At 36.5% G+C, this 27,803-nt stretch overlaps 1 protein-coding gene across 3 annotated transcripts in view; it reads left to right on the forward strand.

Moving 5' to 3' along the window:
• LOC110585091 (RING1 and YY1 binding protein) overlaps positions 1-27,803 on the forward strand; it is a 76,824-nt gene that overhangs the window by 12,999 nt on the left and 36,022 nt on the right. The gene's annotated exons all lie outside the window — the stretch shown is intronic.

Consider the following 27,803-nt stretch of genomic DNA (forward strand, 5'->3'; position numbering starts at 1 on the left):
GCGTGATGGATTCTTTTGTGTGTATGCTTTTCTGTAATTTCTGTAGTGTAGCTGAGTTGGTATCACTTGTAGTTGGAAAAACCAATATTCATAATAAGTTCTAAAAATTTAATTCTAGAATATTGAAATTTAAATAACATTTTACATTGAGATTGTAAAGTTTTGTTTATATTGGTTACACTAATTTAGCATGTAAACAACTATTAGCTGATATTGGAGAATATATTTGTACTTTAAAACATGTTCTGTTGGTAAATTTAAAGCTGTTTTGTGCTCGTGGTATTACAAATGTCCTGCATGATGTTCTAACTCAGTGCTGTCCAATATACGTATATACATAGCAAGCCACGTGAAGTTTTAAACTTCATTAGCCACAGTAAGAAAGTAAAAAGCAGGTGAAATTATTATTTTTAAAGATTTTATTTATGTATTTGTCAGAGAGAGAGAGAGCACAAGCAGGGGGAGCGGCAGGCAGAGCAGGCAGAGGGAGAAGCAGGCTCCCCGCTGAGCAGGGAGCCTGACTTGATCCCAAGACTCTGAATCATGACCTGAGCCAAAGGCAGACGCTTAAGAACTGAGCCACCCAGGTGCCCCTAGGTGAAATTATTTTTAAGAATTTATTTTGTTTAATCAATTATACCCAAAATACTATCATTTCAGTATGTAATCAGTATAAAATTGCAGTGAGATATTTTACATTCTTTTTATCATACTAGGTTTTCACGATCTGGTATGCATTTTACAAATTACAGCACAACTACAGTTCAGACTAGCCACCTTTCAAGTGCTCAGTAGCCACATGTGGCTACCATATTGGAGAGTAGTAGTTGTAGTTGAGAGCCAAGGCTTTGGTGTCAGACCTAAGTTTGAGTAACACCAGCCCTGTCGTTTGCTAACCTTGTGACCTTGGGCAGGTTACTTAACCTTGTGCTTTAGTGTTTCATTTGTGAATAGTAACTTCTCCATAGGAGTATTACATGGATTGAGTGAGTGAATGTTTGTAGCAACTTGGCACAGGACCTAGCACAGAATACATCCTGAAAAATAATAAAGCTGTTGATGGATTGGATTGTATTGGATTGAATGACTAATTATTCTAAAGGCACAACTGATTTCTTAATATTACTAGGGAGAAATACATAAGTAGTATATGAGATAGTCTTTGTTTTTCAGAACTGAACTTTTGGCACCTAAGTTTTAAATGATGATGGAATAAAGGGACAAATATTTGAGCACTCATGTGCGATGTATTGCACAGGCACTTGAACATTTAGACTAAATCTTAAGAAGATGATATTCTCAAATACTATGTATTTGCATAGCACTTTACATTTACCATACCAGTTTTTTGTCTGTTTTCCCAGTGTAACACTTAAAGCAACCTGAGATAGAGTTGTTATTCCAGCTTTCACAGTTGAGGAAGTTGAGACTCAGAAAAGTTAAGTAACTTAGTTGATTTCATACCCAGTTAGTAGAATAGAAGAAATAGAAAGGTGACATAATTAAATGGACAAATTAATATGGAACCAAAGTGTTTTAACTGCATTCTTTTAATTCCTTCCCTTCCTCCTTCGCTGTCTCAGGGGAGAACACTTTTCCAGGGCCATTTAAATTAAATAAGGGCAATAATATAATGTCCACTCTGTTTAGAATTCTGAGATTATTAGCTTAATCGTATCATCTATGATGTAGAAGGTTAACATAAGCCTATATAGGTTAGGCGATTTATTTTGCTTGTTGTGCTGTTTCTCTTTGTAACATTGAGTTTTTCTCACTCTGTCTCTTGATGAAATATAAATATACTCAAGAAAATGGGCCGAGAATATGCAGTGTAATACTGCTGTCTTAAAATCACCTTTGAAGTACTGTTTATCACTTGACTCATTCAGAAAATTACACAATTCTTTGAGAGAACATGGCATGCCACTGTTAAAATCAGTAGTTGAGGCAGCAGTGAGTTTGTGACTGACTCTCCCAAGGAAGTGGTGCCTGGGCAGAGTCTGATGGAGCACATATAATTAGGCGTTCGGTCTCTGTGTTCTAATATGCAGATTCTGCTTTCCAGTGTATGCATTGCTGTCTTTATTTGTGGGGTGTTTTTCTCCAGTTAAGAAAATTGAGGGAGTCACAGGACATCTAATTTGTTGTTGAGTACTCTGGGACAAAATGTATGACGGTGAACTCATCCTGACATGTACTTTTGGTGTGCATCATTGAAGTATTTATAAGAGGGGGGATTGCGTTTTGGTGCTCAAGACAGGAGTGATAATGGGGGAGGTGGGTAGGTAGAGTGTTCTTTGCCCCTTGGTTTTCTCTCTGCCTCCCCCTCTCTGCCTCCCCCTCCCTCCCCCCCAGCTCAGCGTAATGTGCCTGACAATGCCTCTCTTCTTGTCTACCCAACCTGTAAATGTTGTACAAAGAACCCCTCAGAAATTCTATGTGAAGAATTCATTTCTGATCTTGGTGAGTCTTAGCAACATGAAATTCTGCAATTAGTATGTTTTTTTCCCCCTTTATTGAAGGGTTGTGAGGATTGTGGAATGTGGCTATCCAGACTGACTAAAATGTGATGTAATTATGTTTCAAAGATTTCTGTTTTTTTCTCAGTGCTTAGGATGTCTTAAAAGTTTCACCGTACACAGTCTCTGCTTACTGCAATTATATTGTGAATAAAAGCTTTAAAAATACCACATTGGATGATGTTATATACGTACAAATATATATGCCGGGTTGGGATTTTAAACTGTGGGTTGCAGTTAATTGAAGTTCCCTGAAATTCACAGAACTGGATGATTTCTTTGTCTCCGCCAGTTATAAAATACTGTGATTTATGTCAGTTTTGGCAGTTTATAATGTAATAATGAAATGACTTAAATATCACGATGCCAAATTACTTGTCTAAAGTATATTGAAAATAATTTATTTGTAATGTCGCACTCCTCCACCCCCAAGATATGTCAGTTGATATTTATACATTTCAGAATCTCTGAATAGGAAGGCTTTATCTGTTACAACTTTTTGGCAAGAGTTTGTATAGTTGAAATTTCCTTATTTACGGTTAATGTTTTTATTTTGAAATCCTTCATTTATGGACCTAAAAATCTTTGTCCCTCTCTTTCCTAGTCTAAGAAATTATTTATTTGTTAGAGAGAGAGAGCGCGTGGGTGAGAGAGAGTGAGCCAGAGTACAAGCGGGCCGAGCTGCAGGCAGAGGGAGAAGCAGGCTCCCTGCTGATCAAGGAGCCTGATGCGGGACTCGATCCCAGGGTCCTGGGATCGAGCCCCACATCTGGCTCTTTCCTCAGCGGGAAGCCTGCTTCTCCTTCTCTAACTCCCCCTGCTTGTGTTCCCTCTCTCGCCATGTCCCTCTCTGTCAAATAAATAAATAAAAATCTTTAAAAAAAAAAAAAAAAGAAACTCATCGCAGACTGACCAAAACACTGGATTCAGTTACTCTCCTCTTATGGATCTTTAAGATAAGGGCTTTCTGTCAAAACACCTGGTGTGGAAGTGTATTAACTACAGACAGGTGTACTGCAGCCCTAGGGGTATTCTTAGTCTTTGTGATTTAATTAAAAGACAGACTCCAGTGCTTTGCTTTCCTTTTTTTTTTTTTTTTGGAAAGTTTGCATTACTGAAATAGTTAATACTGTGTCATGCACCAAGGCAAAGCTTGGTTCTAGTAGAACAGGTGTACATTTGCACTTTTTCATGCTTGGCATTTATTGAATAACCGTTATTGAGGAAGTAACTGGAACACAGATCTAGAAGGAGCTTCATTGGGTAACAGGAAGAAGAGTAGGACACACTTCATCAAAGGCTTCATCAGTAACCTGTACCCAACCTAATAATAATGCTGATAAGGGCCAACATTTAACAAACAGCAGGCACCATATTAAGCCTATTTCATGCATTGTCTCATTTAATCCCTTTAGGGGTATGCTGTATATCTCCATTTTACAGATAATGAAATGAGGCTTAGAGTTTACATTCCCAGCCCGAGTTTATATAGCACAGTTGCACTTGACTCGGTTCTTTTCCAATTTCACATTCATATTGTTTCTAATAAGTTTTTTCGGAAAATGTCATTGACGTATATACTGCCACCAGTCTACTGACATCACTTTAGACACCCAGCTATAGCAGTCAGATGTTAAATTCTGTTGCTTTATTCCTCCTGTATTTCTGTTGCTACCACCTTAATTAGGTCCTCATTATTTCATTTTTTGGTTCAGTGTGAACTTCATTAATTGCAAATCTCTACAGTACAAACCTGCACCTGGACTATTGCAGTAGCTTTGCTCAGCCAGGTGTTCGGTGATCTCTCTAGAAAACACATAGATCATGTAGCTTGTCTGCCTAGAATCCTTCGTTGCTGTCTGATTGCCCGAGGAGGTATTGCCTTGTCTCTCTAAAGGACCTGCGAGGCCCAGCATGGTCTGGTTCTGTCCTACCTACCAGCTCATCTTTGCCACTTCTTACCATGCACCTTCTACTCAAACTTGTGTTCCCTCAGCATGTTCTCTCATGTCACTGTGTTGCCTGAAGACTTTTACCTTAGTGTTACTTGGTAAAATCCACCTTAAGAAGACCCAGCTCATGTCATCTCTTTTGGGAAACCTCTTGATTCTTTTTTTCTGTGATCATTGAAGAACTTTGTGCATTTCATTTTGTAGTGGAATTTCTTGCTTACAGTTTTGCTCCAAATTTAAATTTGAAGTCCACATGGGCAAGGGTAGTGCCACTGACACACTGTTAAATCTTCAGAGGCAGGGTCTTAATATGCTGCTGCTTTTGTACTCTTAGGTGTAACTTTTGAAGTGTAATCCATTCTCCCAATCTCTGATTTTAAAATAATGTCATATATCGGTTAGCCTTTTCTGCAAAAGGGTATGTCCATTAAAATTTTTAAAAAAGGCACTTGGTGAGTGACTTGGAAATACTGCCAACATTTGTTTACTTCCTCTCTTTAGTTCCTAATTTTACTCTTTGCATAATCTGTTAACATTAAGCCCCTTTATTATCTCCCTTTCAAGTTCATAGCTGCTCCTCTGGTCACAGCTAAGACAACAATGTATTGCAAAATAGAATTCTTCTGAACCAGTGTCTATTTTAAAAAGGTTCACCTTCTCAGAACTAAAAAATGCCTCTTACGTTCCATTTTGTTCTGTGCTTGCTGGCTTAAGGTTGTAGAAACAGAGCTATCTTGAAAGTTATAGAACAGTGACTAGAGTGGTCTAGATGCAATATGGCTTAAGGAGGAAAAGGATTAAAATTGACAAGATCATGAAGTCTATTTTTCTTAGAAATTTTATGGCTGAATAGGACTCAGAATGGCTGGAGTTCTCTTAGCAAGGGATTTTCAAGAGGTGGGCTGAAGAAGTTTTTGAACTATTAGTAATTTAGATACCGGTATTTTATCTATTATTTTTCAGGATTGAAGTCCTGGATGATCTTTCTCTTTCATTTGGTATCGTTTTATAAATGAAGCCTCTTAATTGTATATAAATATTTTCTTTTCCTTTTTTTTTTTTTTGGATTTTATTTGTTTGACAGAGAGAGCGAGCCTGTGGAATCGGGCGCACAAGCAGGGGGGAGCAGCAAGGGAGAGAGAGAAGCAGGCTCCCCGCCCAGCAGGGAGTCCAATGTGGGGCTCGATTCCAGGACCCTGGGATCATGACCTAAGCCAAAGGCAGATGCTTAACCAGCCGAGTCACCCAGGTGCCCCTGTATTTTCAGTATTGTCAAAACTCATTGATCTAATAATGAGTTTCATGAAAGAAGATACATCTGATGAGTTGGAATGTTCTGGTAAATAAGAATTTGTGACATCTTAATCTGGTAGCTGTTAATAAGCATTTAATTAATGGAACACAAACTTTGAGAATATGAAAATAGAGACTAATGCTGAACTGCAAAGTTGGCTTCTAGAGATGTTACATGCAAACTTAAAAAATCCATACGTAGTTTTTAAAAACATTTGCAAACAGGAAATATCCTATACAAACATGAATAAATTTAGTACACAGCAACCATGTTGATCCCTAACTGGGGAACTTCTGCTAAATTTAGTGTTGGGCTTAATCCTATTAGTTAAACCAGCTAATGGTAACTTGATGAATCATTGTGATCCTCTTGTGGTTTTGAAAGGTGTATTTTCAGAATTAATTTTATTCATAACATGCTCAGAAAATTGTATAAGGATATTGCTTTATTTTTCTTACTGACTAGTATAATCTTTACTTTTCAGTTTTCTTTTGCAATCACCAGAAGTTTGTTTCCATTTCATTAATTTTTGTCAAGTAAATAGGTCTAATTATTTTTTCCCTATTCCTCCTTCCTTTATACAGGCCCTCTAGTTTTATATGAAATAATGGTTTGGGAATGAGGGTTGTATTTGTAACTCTTTACTTTTTCAAGTGCCTTACCCATAAAGTGAAATTTAAATTTACAGTAGTTTTCTCCAAAGTCTTAGTGTGTTGTGGAAAAATCTTTCAAATTCTAACATAATGACAAATATATCTTGGCTATTTTTGTGTCATTTTAACTTTTCTAACCCTAGTGCAAACAGATTTTTGAGGAAAGAGATATGAGCTAAACTTCTAACTTGGACTTCATGGTGGTGTCTGCTACTTAGTCTTTCATTAATTGAGCAAATCTATCTAGATTGCAGAAAGTAAGATACAGAATGCAGTTTTCTTAAAATATTTTTTTCTTTCCTTTAAAGAACAGGCTTTTGGACTGGACTGATGGATTGTCCTTTAGAGTAAGAATATTTGTAGTTTGCAGATAAATCAGACTTTTTCTATAGGTCTGTTCTGGAGGATTATAATTTGACCTTCAGTTCAGCAAATATTTGTGTTAAATTGTGGAATATTGTATATGAATGAACACATTTTTAAGTCTTGCCATTTTAGAATCAAAGCAATCTTGTTGGCCTCCTCTGCTTCTGCTTTGCAGCAAAGAGCAGCATGAGAATGATGACTGCAGAGCAGTTAGTGCCATTTTCCACTTGAGTGTATATGATTTAGACTTTCTTCATGTAACCTGGAAATTTGTTTTAATCATTAGTTTAAGCCTTTTCATCACCATCCCGCCCCAGCCCCAACAAACAAACAAACAAACCCAAGCCCTGGAATTTAAAAAGGAAGGCTTTTGGCAAATGAGAGTGGTTTACTTTTCTTCCCTTACCTCTGGCTTTTCAAGACTCAGGGATTCACAAGTAGTGAAAGAAGTTCTACCTCTCCCTGTGTCCAGCCCCACAAAAACTTTTAGATGCTATGAAGCAAGAAAGAGCTAATTGGAATATTGACCTTTAAGTAAAACAGCCTGGCTGTGTTTTTTGCCTTTCATATCTTTTCAAATGTTTTGGACATAAAAACATTTGGACCAGATACTAGTGTGGAGATCAGGAAGAAGAATTAAGATTTTACTCTGGTATAGGGAGTATAAGAGATAGCATAGTGACCCCAAAATTACATGAAGTTGTAAACAAGTTAGATTTATGAACTCTTCCAGCCATCAGGAAAACCACTTTATGCCTTGGTGAAACCCTGATGGTACAGATTGTTTCTGAAAAGATGCGTGTTATAATTTATGAGGTGTGTTTTTTTTTTGTGTGTGTGTGTGTGTGTGTGTAATGGTAATGACGGTATTGATACTAAATTTACAGCTAAAATGTTAGACTCTATTGCCAATTAAAATTACTAGGAATGAAGGTAGAGCATTTTGAAAATACTTAAAAGCTAGTGAGAAAATACTTTGCTGTACAAAAAATGATGTTATTTGTAGCATTTCTAGAATACGTTCTTAAATAGAACTAAACAGCTAGATTTGATCTAATTTTAAAAAATGAAAATGATGAATAGTAAAACACATAGATTAATTTATACAGCAATGCATAATTTCTCTCTATTACGTAATCCTCAGAAAAACTAAAAAGTAATGTAATCAGGAAAAAAAGCACAACATCTTATCTGGGTTTAATTTTTTTAGTTTCATTAAAATCTAATTGGCTTATAAGATACTTCACATTTAAAGAATAACCTGTGAAAACCACTACAAATAAGATAATTATCACATTTGTCACCCCCCCAAAATTTTCTCCTGCGCTTTGGTAATTCTTCCTACGCTTTTCTGTCCCTAGTCAGCCACTGATCTGCTTTCTGTAACTATACATTAGTTTGCATTTTCTTGAATTTTATATAAATGTGATCCTACAGTATGTACTTTGGGGTTTTCCTTTGGTTTCTTTCAGTCATTGTGCTTATTTTGAGATTCATTCATGTTTATCCCTTTTTATCGCTGAATACTATTCCATTGTATGCCTTTTTGCTGTTTATCTATTCACCTGTTGATGGACATTTGAGTTTCCAGTTTCTGGCTAATACAAATAAAGCTGCCTTGTACGTTCCTGAACAAGTCTTTGTGTAGACATACACTTTCATTTCACTTGAGTAAAGCAGTGGAGTCACTGGGTATGTTTAATTTTTTAACAAACAGCCAAACTTTTTTTTTTTTTTTTTACAATGGTTGTATATTTTAAATTCCCGAAGCAGTGTGTGAGAGTTCTAATTGTTCCACATTTTTGCCAGTCTTTAATTTTAGGCAAATAGAGGGTGTCTGATGGTATCTCATTGTGGTTTTGTATTTTCCTAATAACTAATAATGATTGTTATTTCCATGTGCTTATTTGCCATCTTTTTTAAGTTTTTTTTTCATATCTTTTACCCATTTTTAAATTTGGTTGACTTACTGAATTGTGAGAGTTCTTTATTCTAGGTTCAGATGTACGTTTTAAAAGTCTGTTGAAGCGGGGTGCCTGGGTGGCTCAGTCGTTAAGCGTCTGCCTTCGGCTCAGGTCATGATCCTAGGACTCTGGGGTTGAGCCCCGCATTGGGCTTCCTGCTCTGCGGGAAGCCTGCTTCTCCCTCTCCCACTTCCCCTGCTTGTGTTCCCTCTCTCGCTGTGTCTCTCTCTGTCAAATAAAATTAAATTAAAAAATCTTAAAAAAAAAAAATAAAAGTCTGTTGAAGAACACTAGATGAAGTCCAATTTGTTTTTTTCTTTTATGACTTTTACTCTTTATGTCATATTTAAGAAGTCTTTGCCAAACCCAACATCACCAAGATTTTCTCAGATTTTTGCTTGTAGGAGTTTTATAGTTTTAACTCTTACATTTGGGTCCTTAGTCTGTTTTGAAGTGATAATTTGTATACAGATTTGTAAGGGTGAGGTAAGTTGGTTTTTGGGTTTTTGGTTTTTTCTTAATTTTTTTTTTAACATATGGCCATCCTGTTATTCTGGCATCATTTACTGGGAAGATTTTTCTTTCTTCATTGGATTCCCTTGGCATCTTGGTGAAAATCAATGGACTGTGTATTTGATGCTGTTTCTGGACTCTGTCTTGTTCCATCAATCTGTCTTTACACTGGTACTATACTTTGTGTTTTTTAAGGTCTTGAAATCAGGGAGTATAAGACTTCTAATATTGTTCATTTTCAAAGCTACTTTGGCTCTTCTAGATCCTTTGTATTTGCATATAAATTTTAGAATCACCTTGTCAATTTTTAAAAATTTTTTTAAAGATTTTTATTTATTTGTCAGAGAGAGGGGCAGGCAGAGGGAGAAGTATGCTCCCCACTGAGCAAAGAGCCCAATGCAGGACTTGATCCTGGGACCCTGGGATCATGACCTGAACTGAAGGCAGACGCTTAACTGACTGAGCCACCAAGGCGTCCCCACGTTGTCAATTTCTACAAAAAAGGCTGCTGGGATTTTTATTGGAATGCATTGAATTTGTAGAAAACTGACATCAGTGTTCCAACCCCTGAAAATGGTGTAGGTCTCCTCTTTAGGTCTTTTTTCAGCAGTGTTTTGTGTGTTTTAGTATATAAATCTTGCAAATTTTGTGTCAAATTCATTTTTGATGCTTTATAAATCTGCTTTAAAGATTTCAATTTCTGGTGGTTCTTAGCTGATTCATACAATTTTTTTTAAAGGTTTTATTTATTTGACAGAGACACAGAGAGGGAACACAAGCAGGGGGAGTGGGAGAGGGAGAAGCAGGCTTCCCGCTGAGCAGGGAGCCCAGTGCGGGGCTCTATCCCAGGACCCTAGGACCTGAGCCAAAGTGGGATGCTTAACAACTGTGCCACCCAGGCGCCCCTACAAATAGTTATTTTTGTATGTCTTTACTGCATCTTTGCTAAACTTAGGTATTCTAGTAGCTTTTTATGGATTTTGCGGTTTTATCCATAGATGATCTTATCTGTGAATTAAGACAGTTTTACTTTTCCAATTTGAATGCCTTTTATTTTTCTCTTCTTGACTACTAAATGGTTTAACTCTTCAGAACAATGTTGAATAGAAGTAGTAAAGAGTTGACCTCCTTGCATTGTTCTTGAGTTTTAAGGGAGTAAAGCATTCAGTCTTTTATTGTTAAGTATGATATTAGCTGTAGTTGTTGGTAGGTTGAGGAAGTTCTTTTCTAGTTTGCTAAGAGTTTTTTTTTTTTTTTAAGATTTTATTTATTTGAGAGAGAGACAGCGAGAGAGGGAACACAAGCAGCAGGGGGAGAGGGAGAAGTAAGCTTCCCACAGAGTAGGGAGCCGGATGCAGGGCTCGATCCCAGGACCCTGGGATCATGACCTGAGCCGAAGGCAGATGCTTAACGACTGAGCCACCCAGGCGCCCCTAGTTTGCTAAGAGTTTTTAATTAAGGACTAGATGCTGGATTTGTCAAGCACATTTCCCTGCTCTGCATCTCCTGCATCTTTTAAGACAGTCATACAGGTTTTCATATTTAATGCTGAATTACATTGGTTGATTTTTTGGAATTCTAAGCCAACCTTGCATTCCTGGGAAAAAATCCCACTTTGTCATGATGTATTCTCTTAGCAGTAATCCGCGTTAGATTTTTTTTTTTTTTTTAAGAATATTTGCATCTGTCCTCATGAAGGACATTGGCCTAGTTTTCTTACCTTGTAGTTGGTTTTGTATTTAGACTGATGTGGCTCTCATAGAGTAAGTTGGGAACGCATCATTTTTCTTCTCTTTATTTTACTGGAAGAGTTTGTATAGAATTGGTATATTTCTTCTTAAACGTTTGTTAGAATTCACCAGTGAAGCCATCTGGGCCTAGAGTTTTCCTTATGGAGGTTTTAACTACAAATTAAATTTCTGTAAGTGTATAGGAATATTTAGATTGTTTACTCTTGAATGTGCTTTGGCAGTTTGTGCCTTTCAAGGAATGTAGGAATTTGCCCATTTTATTGAAGTAAAGGTGTTGATAATATTCCCATATTATCCTTTTAATATCTGTAGCAGCTATTGAGATGTCACCTTTCTTATTCCTTATTGATGATTTGTGTCTGTCTGATTTTATTTATCTCAAGATTTTGATTTGTTTTTTCTTTGTCTTGTTTTCCATTGATTTCAGATCTGATGTTTATTTTGCTTATTTTGAGCTTCATTTGCTCTTCTATTCCTAGTTTCCTAAAGTATCAGTGTGGTCATTGATTTGAGAACTTTTTTTTTCATGTATAGGCATTTGATGCTATAAATTTCCTTCTCAAGTACCACTTTAGTTACAATCCATAAAATTTGATATTGTTGTATTTCATTTTCATTTGGCTCAAAATACTTTTCTGATTTTCCCTTTCTCTTTTGGCTGATGCATTATTTTGAATTTTTGCTTCATTTCCACATATGTGAGGAGTTTCCAGTTATCCTGCTGTTTTTTACTTCTAATTTAATTTAATTCTTCCACTTTCTTTTTTTTTTTAAATTTTTTTTTATTTATTTATTTGACAGAGAGAGATAGCGAGAGAAGGAACACAAGCAGGGGGAGAGGGAGAGGGAGAAGCAGGCTTCCCGCTGAGCAGGGAGCCCGATGCGGGGCTCGATCCCAGGACCCTGGGATCATGACCTAAGCCGAAGGCAGACGCTTAACGACTGAGCCACCCAGGTGCCCCCTTCCACTTTCTTAATAGATGGATAAACATCTAGAATTATGTCTTGAGGAATTGAGCCCTTTGTCATTATGAAATCTCCTTTATCATGTAATTTTTTTGCTGATACTACTTTGTCATATATTAAGTAGATTCAATAGATGAGTAGGGTTAGCATGATGTACCTTTTTCCATATTTATGTCTTTATATTTGACATGGATTTCTTATAGGCAGATATAATTTAGTTTCTTTTTGTAGGTAAATATCATAGTCTTTGCCCTTTTTAAAAGACCATTTACATTTAATGTGATTATTGATATGATTCATTTTAAATCTGTCTTGCTATTTGTTTTCGGTTTTTCCCACCCATCCTCTTTCCTCTTTTCTTCTGCCATCTTTGGCTTAGTTGAGTGTTTTGTGTGTGTGTTTTTTTTTTAATCCAGTTTATATCCTTTCTTCTTAGCTATATAATTCTTTGGTTTTCATTGTTGCTTTAGTATACATTGTTAACATCACAGATTATCTTCAAGAGATATACTTCTTTACATGTCCAGTTGACCATTAAACAACTTGGGAGTTGGGGTGCCAACCCCATATGTAGTTGAAATCCAAATATAACTTATGAGTCTCCCAAAACATCAATACTTACAGCCTACTGTTTACAGGAAGACTTACCAATAACATAAAAAGTCAATTAGCATATTTTGTAGGCTGTGTATATCATACAGTGTTTTCTTGTGATGAAGTAAGTTAGAGAAAGGAAAATATTAAAATCATAAAAAATACATTTACAATACTATACTGTATTTTTCGAAAAAAACAAATCCACTTGTAATTTGACCCACGCAGTTCAAACCGTGTTGTCTTAAGAACCTTAAGAGTAGTATGCTGCCACTTTCCTATACCTAGCCTTTCTACTGTTAGTGCTGTTGTAATCCTCCAGTCCTCCATAATATAATTTTTATGCAGTCACTTGTCTTTTAAAGACATTGCAAAATATAAGAGAAGAAATCTTTTATATTTTTCTACATATTTACCATTTCTGGTGCTCGTCATTCCTTTGTGTCGATCCAGATTGCCATGTGGTAATATTTTCCTTCTGCCTGAAGGACTTCCTCTAACATTCCTTACAGTTTGGGTCTGCTGGTGATTGATTCTTTCGTTTTTTCTCAGAAGTTTTTATTTTGCTTTTCTTCTGATAACAGCTTTTTGAAGGTACAACGCATCCATAATACAGTTCATCTATTTAAAGTGCACAGTTCATTGGTGTTTATTATATTCATAGAATTTCATCACCCCCAAAAGGAATCCCTGCTTTTTAGCTGTCACCCTCAAGGGTGCCCCCACTCCCAGGGCACACAGCCATCCCCAGTCCTAGGGAACCACTGATAAACTCTCTCTCTAAAGATTTGGGGTTCTGGGTATTTTGTGTAAATGGAATCAGATGACATGGGGTCTCTTGTGATTGGGTTCTTTCACTACCATTAATGTGTCTTTTTTTTAATTTTATTTTTATTTATTTGATAGAGAGATAGCAAGAGCAGGAACATAAGCAGAGGGAGTGAGAGAGGGAGAAGCAGGCCTCCTGCCCAGCAGGGAGCCCGATGTGGGACTCGATCCCAGGACCCTGGGATCATGACCTGAGCTGAAGGCAGACGCTTAACAACTGAGCCACCCAGGCGCCCCACCATTAATGTTTCTAAGGCTCACCTTGAAATGTATGTCGTAGCATATATCAGTACCCATTCCTGATAATAGCCAAGTAATATTCCATTGTATAGATAAACTACATTTTGTTTATTCAGTTGATGGTTATTTTGAATTTTTCCACCTTTTGGCTATTAATGAATAATGCTGCCATGAACATTAGTGTACACATTTTTGTATGGATACATGTTTTAATCTCTCAGTTATATACCTAGAATTGGAATTGAGGGGACAAATGGTAACTCTTTAACTTTTTGAAATTTACCACACTGTTTTCCAAAGTGACTGCACTATTTTATATTACCAACGGTATCTGCGGCTTCCAGTTTCTTGTCCTTGTTTTGGAAGATGTTTTCAATGGGTATAGAATTCTAGGTTCAGTTTATTTCTTTTAGTACCTTAAAGGTGTTGTTCCATTGTTTTCTGGGTTTCATTATTTCTGATGAGTAATTTGCCATTCCCCGCCCTTTTTTGTCTTTCTCTACAAAGTGTGTCTTCGGTTGCTTTTAAGAGTTCTCTTTATCACTGGCTTTTAGCAGTTTGTGATGGCCCTTGATGTTGTTTTCTACATGTTTCTTGTGCTTAGGGTTTGTTGAGCAGCATTGCGCTTCCTACTTAAAGCCCATATGCTATTGGAAATAAATAATGAACAGTTTTATAAAATGAACTAATGTTAAATCCACATGCATAATGACTATAGTCATATCTGGCCAAGAAGAGCTAGAATTCTTTGAATTGTCCTGGGCTGCTGTTTTTCCTCCATGGAGAATTCTTTAGAGTGGGCCTTAGAGATAATTTTATCCAGCCATTACATCCAGGAAAACTCAGTCCAGTGAGATTAAGTGACTGGCCCCAAGTCATAACACCCAGGTTAGTAGTAGTAGAACCTGGACTAGACTCCTGGACTAGTTTTGTCCTCTTCCCACCAAGTATATCACCTTTCTGACAAACCAAGCATTAGGAAGATGATTAGAGATATTCCTCTGGACTCTGCAGTATGAGTGCTACTATGCCTTACATTTTACAGTTTCTTTACATTTAAGATTCAGAACTATGGCAGGCACATGTGTATTTCATAATGAAATAACTGTTTCTTCTCAGTTTCCAGCTCTCATTTTTCTTTTTATATGCATTTCTGTGAAATACTCCCTGTTACAGTCTATAAACTGTTATAAATATCTTAGACTTCCAATACTTGTATGTTGTCATAGGAAGTCCTGTGATTTGGTTTGCATGACAGGGAAATTTGATATGAGGGGATTCAGGGTGTGAATTAGCTTTCTTTTGATTTGTTTCTGTGCTTCTGCCCACCTAATTTCTCCTAGTGGGAGGTATGTATGAGTATGGGTGGTGATTTGTTGTTGTTGTTGTAACCATCACATATATAACACTCCCTTTAGCCCTTTGTAAGAGTTCCTTTGTTTTTAGACTCCTTTCATTTGATTATTCCTCTTGATGATTTTCTTCATAGATAATTGTGGAGCTCCTGTAGTACTTTGGCAGAGGTGGAATGCTTTACATGCTTTTATCCTTTTTGAAGCTTATCTGATTAGCTGTGTAACACTATGCATTGGAAACAGATTGTCTAGTCATATGGAACATTCGGTTGTCTTTTGGAGTTGAGGTTTGATCAGGCTGGTTATATGAGGCTTTCAGAAGGCCATTGAGAAGTACATGGTGAGAAGAGTAGTTAGAAAAGTTTGAATTGAGTTTGGAACTGAAATATTAAAATATTTTAAAGAAGTTACTTAAGATACGAGAATTTTTTTTTAGGTCAAGTGTACTGAGGTATTCATATACAGTAAGATTAATCCTTTTTGGTGTGCAGGTCTGTAAATTTTTATGAACTTAGCCTTGTAATTACAATCAAGAACAGTATTTGCATCATCCCCAAAAGTACCATTTTGTTTTTCATCAACAGTGTAGAAATCCCTGTCTCTGTGCATCCTCAGTATTTGACATTGCCAGTTGTCTTTTTGTAATACCAGTATAGTAGATTTTAGTGGTGTATCATTGTAGTTTTAATTTGCATTGCCTTAGTGACTAATGGTAAGTCTCTTTTCATGTGTTTATGTAAGTCACCCATATATCTCTGGGGAAATGACTTCAGATTTTTTTTTTTTTGCCCATTTGTAAATTGTGTTTATTCAGCTTTCATACAAGTTTTCATATATTCTGAATAACAGTTTATTAGATACATATTTTGTGTATTTTTTCTCCTAGTCTGTGGCTTTTCATTTTCTTAATGGCGTTTTTCGGGGGGAGAGGGAATTCGAGGAAGGTGGTCAAAAGGCACAAATGCCAAGTTATAAGATAAGTACTAAGGATGAAATGTACAGCATGATGACCATAATTCTGTTGAATGGCATATAGGAAAATTGTTAAAGGAGTGAATTCTGAGAGTTCTTACCACAAGGAGAACCTTTTTCCTTTTTATTGTATTTATATGAGTGATGGCTGTTAACCAAACTTCTGGTAATCATTTTATAATATATGTAAATCAAATCACCCTGCTGTACACCTTAAACTTATACAGTGACATGTGTCAGTTATTTCTCAAAACTGGGGAAATGTCGTCTTTCAGAGAATGGAGATTTTTAGTTTTTTGAAACTCAGTATATTTTTTTTTTTTTTCTTTTGCAGTTTATGCTTTTTATGTTTTATCCAAGGAATCTTTGCATAGACTGGGGTCTAAAAGATTTTCCTTTATGTTTTCTTAGAAGTTTTATAATAACTTCGAGGTTTTACGATTAGGTGTTTGATCCATTTTCAGTTTATTCTTATATACAGATAAGAGTATGGATTGAGGTTCTTAATTTTCACATATGGACGTCCCAGCTTTTTCTGTACCATTTGTTGAAAGACTCCTTTCTCTAACGAATTGCATTGGTATCTGTTTAAAATCAAATGATCATACATATGTGTGTATGTGTATCTGGACTTTGTCCTTTTGCCAATATCACACTGTCTTTAAATACTGTAAGCAGTCCTCATAAATCATGAAATCCAGTAACATCAGTCCTTCAGCTTGGTACTTCTTTTTCAGTTTGTTTTGTTCTGTTTTGTTTTGTTTTTTGAGTATACGAGGTCCTCTTTTTCTATCCTCATTTCTGTGAAATTTGGTGGAGATTTCGACTGGATTGCATTGCATCTGTAGATCAGCACTGTCCAATAGCAGTAAGAACTTTCTGTAATGAGGGTAATGTTTTCCATCTACACTGTCCAGTATGCGGTAGTGACTAACAACATGTGACTTGACTACTTGAAAAGTGGTTAGTGAGACTGAGGAAATGAATTCTAAATTTTATTTGATTTTAATTAAACACAAATGTAAATAGCCGTGTTACTAGTGGCTGCTATATTGGGTATCATAACTACAGATCATTTTTAGGAAAATTGATTTAACATTAATGAGTTTTCTCATCTATAAGCATGGTATATCTCCTATTCAGTTAAGTCTTCGATTGTCTCATCAGTGTTTTGTATATTGTAGCATACAGATCTTGTACATTTTGTTAGATTTATCCCTGAATAATTCATGGTTTTTTTGATGCTACTGTTAAGTGGTACTTTATTTTTAATTTCCAGTTGTCTGTTGCTAATATGTTAAAAAAAGTGTATTTATTTTAGTAATTTTTTTGTATGTTCTTTGTGATTTTCTGCATAGACAGTCCTGTAAAACAAGAAAAGCAAGATGGGAACATACTGTAGTCCTTTTGCAACCTGAAATAACAGGTAACTAAAGACAAAGGATAGAAAACATGAGAAGAGACTATAAAGGAACCAAAAGAAAGCCAGAAAACTGGCTTTATTTTGTTCTTTCCTATCTACTTTTTATGTATTAGTGGACCACTAGTACAGTGTTGACTAGAAGGCTTAGTTTGCTGACTTTTCAAAAATTATGATTATGAATGGATGTTGAGGTACTTTTTTATTTCATCTATTACTATGATCATATAGTTTTCCTTTAATATGTTGACATAGTTATTTTCATTTTTCAGACACTGAAATTTTAGTTTTGCACTCATGGTATAAACTCACTTGTTCATCATGTATTATCTTTTTTAGGTATTGCTGAATTCAATTTTCTATTTTCTTAAGGCATTTTGGTTCCATGTTCTTGAGAGAGATCTATAGTTTTCTTGTGTTGTCTTTATTTTTGATGTTCTGGTAATGCTGGCTTTGTAACATTGAGTTGAAAAGTGTTCCTTTTGGAGGGAAGAATTTGTGTGGAATTCTTAAATTTTTGGTAGAAATTCACCAATGAAGTCTTGGTTGGGGGTATTCTTTTGGTTTTGTTGTTTTAATTGTTGAAGTTTTTAAGTACAAATCAGTTTGTTTTTTGTTTTTTTTTTTAGTACATATAGGTCTATTTCGTCTATTCTTATGTAGTCTTTGGTAATTAGAAAAATTCTTTGAGACATCTCATCTAAGCTGTCACACAAAAAAATTGCTCTCATAAGTTCCCTTACCCTTTTAATATCTGTAAGACTTGTAGTGATGTCTCTTCTTGATTCCTGAGAGAATTTGTATCTCCTTTTTTCCTTTGACTTAATGTACTTCCCTCTTTTAAAACTTGAAAGAACATAATCTTTTAAACTAATAGAGAAACACAAAGTAATATATACTCATTCCCTAATATTAATAAATGTTAACATTTTTTTCTACCTTTGATTTGGATAGGTTTGATTAAAATGTTCAAACAGTGAATATTTAGCAGGAATTTAAACAGTGAGCACCTCTTCTCTGTGACTTTCTCTCCCTCAGTGCCTTTCCCAACCACTACTACTGAAGGAGATGTGTATCATTCCTTTGCATATTTACCTATTTTTTGGTACGTGTTTGTATGAATTCATCATCAGTATAAACCTTTTTTCTTAGTTTGGAAAATCTATCTAAATGGTGTACTGTACATATCCGTTTGCACCCTTTTTTTTTTTTTTTTGGACTTAGCATTGTCTGAGATACAACCATGTTGATACTGGATCTAGCTTGTACATTTTTACTGTTACATACTGTTTCCTTGGGTAAAATATAGCTTATCTATTCTTAGGTAGCTTCTCCTTGTCCTTACTACAAATAGCAGTGTTGTGAGCATCTTTGTGTATACATCTTGAGACAAGTACAAGAGATCTTTTAAGTGGAATTGCCGGATTTATAGGATATGGGCCTTTTCAGCATTAAGAATTATAAATTGGTCTCCAAAGTTTTTGCTAACAGCAGAATTCCAGTTTTCTTGTATAATACCCCAACAGTTGGGGTTATCAGATTTCACATTCAGAAAAGAGAGTGGGAAATGTAGAGTGGGAAATGGTATTTGATTCTTTTAATTTACATTTCCCTTATCCAGAAGTTTAAACTTCTTTTTGTATGTTAGCTATTTGAAATCTTTCTCTATTTGTTAAATGTGTTGGAATGTTAAGAAGGTTTAATCTTCTGGACATTGTTCCCTGAGTTATAATTTGAACTTTGGTGTTCCTTTCTTTTGGTTCCTTTATAGTCTCTTCTCATGTTTTCTATCCTTTGTCTTTAGTTACCTGTTATTTCAGGTTGCAAAAGGACTACAGTATGTTCCCATCTTGCTTTTCTTTCTTTTGTGACTGTCAGGTAGTGTTACAGTTTTCAGATGGCTCCTTTGCTGTTGCTTTTCACTGTGAAATGGAAAGGAAGGCTTCCCCGCCTTTACTCTCAGCCCTCCTTTTTCTGGCAGTTGTCCATTGCATTTGAAGACTCGCTGGGTGCCATCAGTAGGTCACCAGATGGAAGGGCTATAGCTTTGCATGCTTTTTGTGGAGTTGAGAGATGAAGATGAAATCAGGCTCCCAAAAGACTGAGGTATAAGCAGTTTATTGTGATAATTCTTTCCACTAACCAGGTATCCTATCAGATGGGAGTTTAAGGTGTCAAGGTGCTAAGACCCAGGTTAGTGGTTTGAGCTTACTTGGTAAACTCGGAGTTAATAATGAAAGGTATGCCTTTTTGTGTATCTTCTAGTCTTGAAGGCATGGCTTCATGTGTACCACACTGTAGAAAGTACTTTCTGATTGAAGAGATTGTTCCTGGGTTTTTTGGTTAAAATTTTAAATCCACCTCTAGAGATTGTTTTCATGCAGCTTGGTATAGAAGTTGTTAAGTGATGAATTTCTTTCCTACGTTTGTTCACTGGTGTTTAAGAATCAGTAGTCAGTGATTGACTTGAATCACTTTTGTTTGGTCTACTTCTGTTTAGGAGAAGGTTTATAATAACCCCATAAAAAAGAGTAATACATTGCAAGACTTAAAACGTAATGCAGCCTCAGAATATGTGAGCTATTGGTATTCCATGGAAGTAGCAGTGCAAATATACTGTGTTGAATTTTTTAATTAAAAAAAAAACCTTTATCTTGAAATAATTGTAGATTTATATGCAGTTGTAAGAAATACTAGAGACATCTCATATAACCTTTATCCTGTTTTTCACAGTGATAACGTCTTGAATGATTGTAGAAAACAATATCACATCCAGAAAATTGACACACAATCCAGACTTTATACCAGTGAAGGAGTGATATATTTACATTAGGATCTTTTATTACTGTTTCTAAAATGGTACTGGGTTACTGCCTTCTTTTCTTGTTTTTTAGTTTTCTTAACCAACAATGAAAAACAACTTACAGTATTGATATTTTTGCCCCAGAACCTTCTGAATGTACTATAAATCTTGTGTGAACAGTTTTGTTTTCTTCACTCGTTTACAGTGAAAAAGCAGTAAATACTTTCACCCTAGGCCTGTTCAGGACATTTTCTTGAAGAACAAGTATGAACTTGATGGAGATGCACAATATATATATACACTCTAAAACGAATGCCAAATGTTATACAGTTATTATTAGAAATTCAAGTTAGTGGGGAACCAGTGTCTCCATTTGAACTCTTGTCTAGCCTCACTCTGTTTAGAACTCATAGCAGAAGAAACAGAAAGGCCCTTCTATTTCTCCTTTTGAGGCTTTTTAATACAGACTTTATTGTTGCAACAAGCTTTTTAAAAATTGCCATCTGGAAATAAATTGCAGCAGTGTAATTCTGACTTGAGAGGTGTTAATTTTTTGTCATCTTTTTTCCTCCCTTCATACCTGTATGTCTCAGTTTCATCTTAGTTTGCCATCATCATCTTACTAGTAAACTTATAAAAATGCAAGGCAGATTTTGAATAAATATTGTTAAGGAAAATCTGATAAGGGGGGAATGCAAACTATATGCCTAATTATTGGCATTAGGGTTGGACTTCTTACCCACTCATCTTCATATACAAAAGTCGTCACAGGGATGACAATTAAAAGTAAACTTCTCAGGTACATATCAAGTTAGAGAGATATTTGAGTACTTCTTCCGTATACTTAGCACTGCCTTGTATCAGCCGTCTTTTATGAATCTCCTCTGTACAGAACAGTCCTGCTCTGGGTATTGTATAAACATGCACAGACTCACACGATTTAAGCAACTTTGAACTTGAAACTGGAGGGGCCCGAGATCGCCTCTCAGGACACAATAGTATGAACTGAGGAGTGTGCACTTCCAGCTTTCACAGGCAGATTTTTGCTTGCAAAAATTAGTTTTTATTTGTTGCTAGGAAGTAAAACAGCATATCTAAAGTTAATGAAAAGATGGGGGAATTTTAGTAGGAATTTAGTTGTTGCTTCACTGAAAAGCTTCTTAAATGAGGGAATTCTGTGAGGGAGAAAGTGTGTGGCATTTGGAGTGTTGGTGGAGTAATATGTTAAGCTGGTGTGCAAGCTCATTCCCACCAAAGAATTAGCTGTGCCTTTTTGGCAGGTGTCTCCTGTGCTGTACATTGTACACAGTTGTGTGGAGGTTCATCTTGTGGATACGCAGTGTCTGCTTCTGCAGACATTTAAGTTAGTTAACAGGTTTTTTTCCCCAACGTAATTGATGCACGGAAGTGAAAATATGGGAAAGTGTTTTAATAAGAATGCCATAATCTTTTAAATATCTACTGTCTTGCAGTTTGCCAGAAACAAATTTCAGGTAACAGTTTTCAAGCCTTCGATGGTGATGGGTCCTCTTGTGTTAATCCCAAGCTTTTTTAGTTAGGCTGCCGCTAGCAAAGCGGCACCTAACTGTGTAGGCAATCTGATCCTGTCCTCTTGCCACCCGTAGCCTAGGAAACTGAGTGGACAGGGCCCCGATCCCAGCTGACTTGAATGCTTTCCCTCAATTACAAACCAGGAAGCATGTTTGCAGACCATTGAAGAAAGGTGGGTAGTGAACAAGCAGGTGACTAGAGTTAAGCTCCTTGCTTTAATTTTTTCTCCCAAGCACCATATTTTTGCCCATTGGCTACATTTTCACTGTATGAGTTAATCAGGTTTGTCTTCACAGCATTTAGTTGGAGTTGATGATGGATTTTGTCTTTCTGTTTTTGAAGAATATTCTCTAGTAACACTTGTTTGTCAGTGTCTTTGGGAGTAGGGAGGGGAGGGTGTTTGGGGAAGGAATTTGCTTTGACCAGTATACTTGCTCTGATCTCTAGGCTGCTCTCCTACATTTGAGGATAAATGTGCTGTAAAAGGTAAATTTGCTAACAAATAATGGAATCCCTTTTGGTGCCGTACAAAAAAAAGTGTTTATTATTTCTTACTCACATCATTAGTATAGCTGCACAAGGATTGATTGGAATCCTTCTGAGTCTTCTGACAATGATAAGCATGAACCAGCCTCATTTTTGCCTCCCTGTAGATCTTGGCCTTTAAAGTTGCCAAGGTGTGTATGTGGTCCTGGTCACCTATGAAATGGTTTCATGGTACATGGGGGGATCCTCTTTTCACATTAGTTTCTAGAGTTACATATTAAGAGAGTTTCTCATCAGATTTACAAATTGGCTGAATTATCCTTAATTTTTGCTACTCTAGAATTTGTCATGTGTGCTAGAGTTAATCGATTACTCATTTTCCTTATAGGTAAGATGTACTTAGGTTTGTGTTCTGAGGTGTATGTGTAGTTTACAATATACTTTAAAGTTTCTGAATATATCACAGCAACCACTAGGTAGGTAACAACCGCTATTCAATGGAACAATGAAAATACTTTGGCTTGAGTTCAGTAAATTCAGACTTTGATTACTCATCCTGGTAAAGCAAGGGTTAAATGAGACACAAGATGTTATTACAGTTGAACTTGTGTAAAATATCTTCTTAGAGAAACCTTAACGATGTGACTTTTTTTAATTACTACAAAATTGTTATCTGTAAGTTAGATGTTCTTAGCATAGCACATTAGAAAATACTTTTCCTGGTAGTAATAAGTTTCTCAGTGATTAGAACAATCTTAGTAATAGAGTAAACACATTTAAAAGTATTTTTAGGCTAAAAAAGCTGATATTGAAATACAACCAGTTAAGCTTAGTTATTATAATACGTGTTCAAGTGAATGTAAATACTCAGTTTGGGAAGCATTATAAAATGATGCTTTTTGTTCCCCATCATTGCTATTGCTACTTATTAATCCATTATGAAGTCTAATTTTTGAAGTGGGGTATGTTGCTTGAAAAAAGGACAGGTAGTGAAATGGAGAATGCCTGGAAAGTTTGGAGTTCAGTGTGAGGCCTCTGCCTGAGCACCACGTGTGACCCTGGGCAAGTCACACACCTTCTCCAGCTTTTGTTTTCTAATCTGTAAAATGAAAGCCTTCTACGTATTAGAATAGTTCAGCAGTGCTTTCCTGCTCTATTCTCCAATTTATAGTCTGTATTTCCCTTTCTTTTCTTTTTTTTTTTTTACACGAAGCTTTGTTTTAAATAAACACATCATCTGAAAGGCTTAACAGTTGCATTATTTGCAGGTATCTTATCACCTGTGGAAAATAGTGTATCTTTTTTCCCTCTCCCCTCTGAGAGAAAAACAACAGCAATGGAAATTCCTCACCATTTAGTCCTAGCTTTCAGATAAGAGAACAAACCTCAGGTTGAGTTATATATCAGTTCTGTGTTCAGTACTAAGATAAGTGCAAACAAGCATTCTTGAGCCCAACAGCCTTTATTAATCGGTTCTGGAGAGAATTGGCTCCACTGCTCTAAGGCTTCCATTGGATAGTGCATTACCTCCTCTGTGCATTTGGAATCATACTGGATATGTATATCCTTGGGGGAATTGAGGAAATAATCACCGAAGTCATTTTTTTGAGTTGAGCGGTTGAGGCTGAGACAGGCTGTGGAGCTGGAAGAACACACCACGATGGAATCAGTTCTCATGTGAATTTAGCACTGCAGAACAAAACTGGCAGTGGAGATGGCCTTTGTACTTGAGACATCCCCATCAGGCATATGCTTTTAGTTTTCCGGTAACCCGAATACTTAGTGAGCACCTGGAGTCCTTTCTCCTCACCAGTGATAATGTGCTTTAGCTGTCCAAATGATTTGGGAGTTTCCCACACTTACTGTCTCTGTCCCCTTACGTAGGTTTTTTTTTTCCCCCTCCCTCCTAGGGATGTTTGCTTTGTTCACCTGGTTCACTGAAGACTCCCTCATCATTTCCTTCAGTCATCTCCCAGGGCAAAGTTGGTATTCCCGCTTTTTTGTGCCACAATACCTAGCATCCTCACCATCATCTTTCACATTTAAAATGAACATTTTACAGAATTGTCTGGTCACCCCTGTCCCTATCCATCCCCAGAAGGCAGGTACTGTTTGACTTGTCAACACCTAATGTGTGTTGGTTGACTTGAATGAAGCATTACACTCGCTGGCTCTGGGTAGTGGTAGGCATTTACAGGAAGGTTTTGCAGTGGTAACAGCAGCAGTGTATCTGGGCACCAAACAGCAGAACACCTTGGTCTACACGGAGATAGAAATGCAATATTCGCTTCTGTAATACCACACTCAAACCACTCGAACCCAGAACCCGCTACCAGTGCCTGACAGGACCACAAGAACATTAAACCATGTCCTGAGTGATGGAAAACTATAGTGCATCAAACAGGTATGTAGTTGGTGGCTACAAAAGTAAAATCAATAAATAGAGCTTCAGAGGAGGGGTATACCCAGAAGACTTAAATAAGGTTACTTGCATTGTCACTAGCTAGGTCTTAAAAGGTCCATACAATTGCTGAACCTCTTGTAGTTTTCTCAGTAGTGAAATTGTTGTTTTGTGAGAATTACTTGAATATATGAACAACTGTTGAAAGCGAGGAAGCAACAAAGTACAAGTGTGAAGTGTAGTGAAACTGAAAATTCTAGGTTTGAATTGTGGAGAGGTCTCGATCAGTTCCCTTGTCAATCAGAGGGGTTAATACACAATGAAATAAGTGAGTCTCAAGGTATAATTAACAAGAATGATACCATGGGTTGAGTTGGGCAGCAGAAAGAGTAGTCTGGGAAAAAGGTATCTCTGGAGAACATCTAGAAGTGCCAGTGCTACTGAGGAATGGGTCGTGAAGTTAACAGCTTAGATTTAGCCCCATAGTGCATGTGGGAACTCAGGCTCATGCTTTGGAGTGAGGGAGTGGTATAATCAGTGACAGTGAAAGAATGAACTTTGAGACTGTGAGAAACAAAAGAAAGGGGTGTACTAGAGGTGAGGTGGTTTGTACTAAATAGCTTAGGTGAGCTGTAGTTTGATCTACAGCAGGAGGTGGGATAACTATTTAACGAGTGACCCATAAATCTCCAGTAAGTTTCCCAGCCTGGTACAAGACATTTTTAGGTGACTCTTTTCTTTACAGCAGCCATGAAGGCCCCTGGTACCACTGTCATTTTAAAGATGAGGATAGCCATAACCCATCCAGAGCATACGTAGTCAGTATGGTATACTGACTTGAGTTGGAGAGGAAGGAGTTACACCGAGGAGAAAAGTGGGGAGTTGGGAGCTGGTTGTGTTGTGAAGGATCACGCTAAACTGTGGACCCACCTCTTCAGGCTTTGCCTTTCCAGATTTGGTGGAGAACTAAGGTGAAGCTGGTTTTGATTTCTTTGGAAACTTACTTGTTTTTGTTCAGATTATTTAGTAATTATTACCTCAGTAAGTCAGACCTTTCAGTTTGTTCTGTGACATTGAACATCAGTCTCATTATGAGGAGGGGTCCTTAACCACTTTGAAAATGCATAATTACCATTTTTTTTTTAAAGATTTTATTTATTTATTTGACAGAGAGATTGATAGCGAGAGCAGGAACACAAGCAGGGGGAGTGGGAGAGGGAGAAGCAGGCTTCCCGCGGAGCATGGAGCTCGATGCGGGGCTCGATCTCAGGACCCTGGGATCATGACCTGAGCCGAAGGCAGACGCTTAACGACTGAGCCACCCAGGCGCCCGCATAATATCCATTTTTAAAAGATCATCTGATGTGATGGGTAATGTGTTAAAAATTATGAATTTGGGGGAGAAAAATAACAGCTAAATACTTTTGAAAGTAAAACTAAAATCTGTCCATTTGAGTAACTTAGCTGTTTACATTAACCACCCAGAGAAGAAATGAGAATCCACTTTTTTACCATTCAGGTACTTGGCTGAGCATACTGAATCAATTGTTTTATATTCCAAAGCCCCCTTTCTTGAACAGATCACCTTTTTTCCCCTCTCAGGTCTTCACACTTCTTTGCCTTCTATAGACGGTATAGATTTATACACAGAAATCCACTTTGTTTTTTATTCAAGCCTTCTTTTTAATTGCATTTATTTCTGAAATGTCTTTTCTCAGCTTGTCCCCCCTCCTCCCTTCAGTAACCTCAGAGATTTGAGTCATGTAGATGCCTATAAATATTAGGATGTGTTCAGCTATTCTATACGAAGTCTTAAGGATTTATTGCAACAAATTGCTATTAATCCTTTGCCTGTGTATTCACCAGTCCTCTGAATGAGCTATATTACCTTGCATCAAATATTTTTGTGGTTTTTTTTTTAACTTTGTATGCCCTGAATATCTTGTATTGTCTGTAGGTTTAAATCATAATCTCCAATATCTTTCATTTGTTTGGCATTGAGCTTAGTCCAGTGTAAACAGGCTCTTACTTTAAAAAGTTTTAAGTTTTATTAAGAAAGGCTCTTTAAAAAAAGTTTTATTTAATATTTCGTGTGTTTTCATCTACAATTGGAAGAAATACTAAAGGTAAAGGAAATGGTTTGGGGAGTATTAAATTGCTGAGTTATAGAAGTAATTTTTAAATACCACATGAAGAGAAATATATTTGAAAACGCTGCCTGATGCATGATAAAGTAATTTTGCATTGTTTCTGCCAATCTAAGATTTATATTAAATTACTATTTTAAATACAAAGACATGCCATTGCCTTAATGGTGACAGTGGGATAGAATTATTTCCAAGAATGCAGCCATTGTTAAAGACTTACGTGGGATGGCATTTTACAGTCATCCTTTTTTTTTTTTTTTAGAGTGTAATTATGTTTGGGGAAGGAAATAAAAATCTGATTGAAATGTGTTTTAAATTATGGCATCAAAAGGTAACATGGAATGTTCTTGTTCTGGATTTAAAGGAAAAAACATTTCATATATGTTTGAAATTTAGAAGTTTGGAGGTGGGAGGCATTTGCTGAGCAGACAATTGTTTATTTCATTCATACACTCAGGATCCTCCTTAAAACACTGTGTTAGGCTGACAATTCCACGTATGCTACATAGTTCAGATGCTTTGCCAAGTGTTCAACCTTTAGCTAACAGGAAGCAAAGGTATTAAGAAGCCCAGTAATGCATTCTCACATCAGCTCTATATACTCTGGCCAGTGGAACGGGAGAGAGATTGTTCGCATTAAGTGGGATGGGTAAAGAAAGGCACTTCTGCCATTGATGTGAGACTCCTTAAATGAAAAATGACTTCAAATAATGGTGCCAGGATGGTGTGATTTAGTTGGCCCGGGTTCATCTTAGAACAGAAAGTTCTTGGAGAGAGCTAATTTTTCTCATTGTGTCATTTGTAATTCTTAGAATGGGTTTAGTTTTAAAACATAGAAGGTGAAATTGGATTGTATCTTTTGAGCTAAATTTCATCAAACAAATCCTGATTTTTTCTTGTAGGTAAAACTGCCTACATCATGATTAAAATCTCCTTGGTACTTGGCACCTCAACCTGATACTGAAGAACATGGCAGAGTAGCCAGTGAAATCTAAAATTGTTCATAACATGCATTTAATTTTGAATTA

This window comes from Neomonachus schauinslandi, chromosome 1, assembly GCF_002201575.2.
Source record: "Neomonachus schauinslandi chromosome 1, ASM220157v2, whole genome shotgun sequence".
NCBI lineage: Eukaryota > Metazoa > Chordata > Mammalia > Carnivora > Phocidae > Neomonachus > Neomonachus schauinslandi.